General features: G+C 32.7%; 1 non-coding gene across 1 annotated transcript; it reads left to right on the plus strand.

Moving 5' to 3' along the window:
* The first annotated feature begins 492 nt into the window (after window positions 1–492).
* Bma-mir-252 lies at window positions 493–597 on the plus strand. Its single transcript, XR_006227899.1, has one exon. It is a non-coding gene; the product is annotated as a pre-microRNA Bma-mir-252 (primary transcript).
* The last annotated feature ends 2,901 nt before the right edge of the window (window positions 598–3,498 follow it).

Raw genomic sequence — 3,498 nt, forward strand, 5'->3', positions numbered from 1 at the left:
TCAATCAAACACGTAAGTTTTTTTTTTGTATTCTCCAGCATAAAATTTTTTTAGTTTTAGCCCACCCATTCATTTTGAATTACAGTTAATAACAGCAGTTAAGCTAGTCAGTTCAACTAACAAGCAATTTGCCGACCGGTTAATTGTTTTGTCCCTAGTAGGATCTGTTCATCTTGGTCATATTTATCAGCTTACTATTTTAAAGTCAACCTTTCCCTTTGCTTGTTTCATTTTCTTAAAGTAGCTGAACTCCTTTTGGAATTACCCATACAATTATAAATCAATCCCGATTTTGTTCTAATTACCTAAAGGAAATGGGTATCAATGAAAATACGCTTTAAACATTATGAAAAGATGATACAACAAGTGAAGCACATCATCATTTTCAAAATTGCAATCTTACAATTTCACGATTTCATAATCGAACTCAATTATGCTTCTGTTTTAGAAATGCTAGGTTCAGTTTAAAAAAATAACTAGCGCATTCTAAAAACAATCCTCAAGGATAAGTCATTCTAAGTAGTAGTGCCGCAGGTAACAACAATTGAGTTTACCTGTTCTCTGCTACTTAACATGACCATCCATGCTTGAACACTTAACTCGCTTTATCCTAGAAACTCAATTCAGTTCAGAAATCATTCCTTAGGTGTACTATCCACGCATTCATTACTTTCGATTATAACAGTAATAAAAATTGAAAAAAAAAAGAAAAAAGCTCGGCAATGCTGAAAATGCATCTATGTAATTTCCCATCTGGACAGTTCCGAAGCGTTGAGAATACCTTAAAATCTCAAAACTACCCTGTAGAAATGTGGAAAACCAATACATGCAGCTCTAGATAATGTCCTTCCCCACTGGCTTTCTTTACCACTCCTTGGGCACTCTTACTTTTTTTAACTTCTGTGATTTTTTGAATCATAAATTTTGCTCTAGTACCCTGTCCAATTAAAATCTGTTTGCACTCTGTATTACTGGAAAACTTTTGAGAAATTATCGTAAGAATCATCCAGATGTTATGTTTTCAAAAACCCATAACACATATAAATTCATTTGTTAGAACATACCAACTCTTTTTCCACAGATTTAAATGTCTCCAGTTCACTAACAGTGTTCATTTCGTTCACAGAAATGGTTCAGAGTCGAAATACTAATACATACTCTCATGTATCACTCGGAAAATTATAATAGGCCAACTGGATAGCATTAACAAACTAAGGTGAACCAACTTTAGTAAACTTCGTGAGCCAAATCTTTGTGTTTCTTTTATTAATAAACTAAGTTCAGTGAACTTCGTGAATAATGCTACTCATCAGTAATATGGCATGGGTCGAGACATGCAATATGAATATAAATTTCATTGATAACTTCCCAAAATGATAAGACGGAGATGAGAAATACGTAGCCTTTAGTTGTTGTCAATTAGTTCCGTATTATTTTTGTAACCCTTTTTAATTTAACGAATTCTTATAATATAAAACATTACCAAAAAAAAAAAAAAAAACATTGAAAATATTACTGAAATCTATGCCTAAAAATGTTCTGTCAGAGTCTAATTTTTACCAGAGTCTAATGAAGGAGTGCTAAAAAGTTTCCATCTAATGATTCAGCGGCTCACACCCACCTGAATTATTTTGCTTTTCCTTGTAACTATTCCTTGTCACTTCTTTCAACACCAATTAGCAGGTTTTTTAACAAAAATAGAATTTAAATTTGTTGATTTACTTCAGTCCAAACAACTTGGTAGCAAGTTCTGTAGAAACATTTCATATTTTTGTAACCCTCTTTAATATAATTAATTCTTATAGTATAAAACACATTTTTTCTACCAATTTAATTTCAAGCTGCAAAATATGAAAAGTTGCCCATTCCATTCTCGCTCGCTCTAATAGCTGGAACAACTTTTCCTGATGATCAGGACAATCACGCTTATTATTCTTAGGAAAAGCTGTAGTGGTAAAAAGCTAGCTTCTTGACTTTTTTCGAATTCTCTGTACTAATAATGCTAGAAAGTCAAAAATGACTCATATTAACTTTAAAATTTCAACCTGCTATCAAAAACTCATTGGAAAAAAAGCAAGAATTACCAAAATCAATGCTGCCGAATACGAGCTTTCGAGAATATTTAAAAGATAAGCATATGTTTTTTACTACAATCACAGCTACGACATAGAATACGCTAACATAGTGAATAAGTTTCCAAGCAAATATATTGTCATTTGAAATTTTTGGTTGGCATTCATCCTATTCTGCTGCAGTGTCTTATAGTTGTTTCAACTTATTTTTTTAGGAATTGGTATGAAATACAAATGAGACTTAAGCAGAATATAAAATTTCCTGCTTGATTCTATACAAATAAACAATACAGAGAAGATATATTTCAAAAATTTTCAAAAGACATCTTTTGTCGCTTCTCGTTTTTTTTTTTTTTTTCCTTCTTGAAATCAGGATTAAAGTAATGTCTAGTTGGACTAGAAGCTGATCGAATTGGGTAGCACTGTGACCATTTTGGTTATAAATAATTCTAAGATAATCTAAAGCTATCAATTTCCAAAAAGTACAGAAACTATGCAGGTAACTACTCGTAAAGCACAGTTCACACAATGACAAAATTTGTGACATAATGGGTCAGACGACAAAATGACAATGTTCATAGTCAAATCTTTTATATTTCGAAAAAAAATATTACTCAGTTATGGAAACTTCAAATTATTTCTTATACAAGGCTGTCACCAGTAAATTATTACGATGCTCAACTGTAGACATTCTACCAGTTGAATGTCTACATTTAATTTGCTAAGAGAATGAAAAGATTATATAGAAATACCAAACTGCTCTCCTGAAACATTCAACATGACATCATTTAAAATATCATGTAATGAACCTCCTCGCTTCCTCTGCATGATAACAGATTCTTCGCTACTACAAAGTTTCCTCACTTCACATCGGAAGCTCTACAACACATCAAAATCTTACCTGCACAGATTGCGTAAACACAAATCAACATCTCTCCCGATGAGTATTTCACGGCGGTCGCCCCTCAACTATGACAGACAAAAGCCTCTTTATTTCCTTCTTTCCATCTTGGTTGACCTTGCCCGTCGGTTGTTTCTATGGAGTTATGGATGAATGACAGTTTAATCATTCTCGTCTCTACAAATTTCGAATAAGCGATTTTTACCTTGTGTGAATGTTTCTTGAAATGTATGTCGTCTAAACTGTAGGTTATGCGGCTATCAATTCGATATTTCGTTGGTTCAGGAGGGAGACTACCGGATCGTTTTCATAAAATTGATATTTTTCACATGAGGAATTCTTTATCTATATACTGTGGGAAATGTCAGAGATAACTGTTTTTTTTTTTTGTAAAATCTCATGAGCTATAAATCTGTGAAATAGGACATGCGATAAATAGTGTTTCGGTGTTTCCGTGAGCGGGTTGCTTGAAAGCTTTAAACATATCAGTATTATTTGATTAATTTTAAGGACACTTTGGCAGTC

The sequence above is a fragment of the Brugia malayi genome (assembly GCF_000002995.4).
Source record: "Brugia malayi strain FR3 genome assembly, contig: Bm_v4_ChrX_scaffold_001, whole genome shotgun sequence".
Lineage (NCBI taxonomy): Eukaryota > Metazoa > Nematoda > Chromadorea > Rhabditida > Onchocercidae > Brugia > Brugia malayi.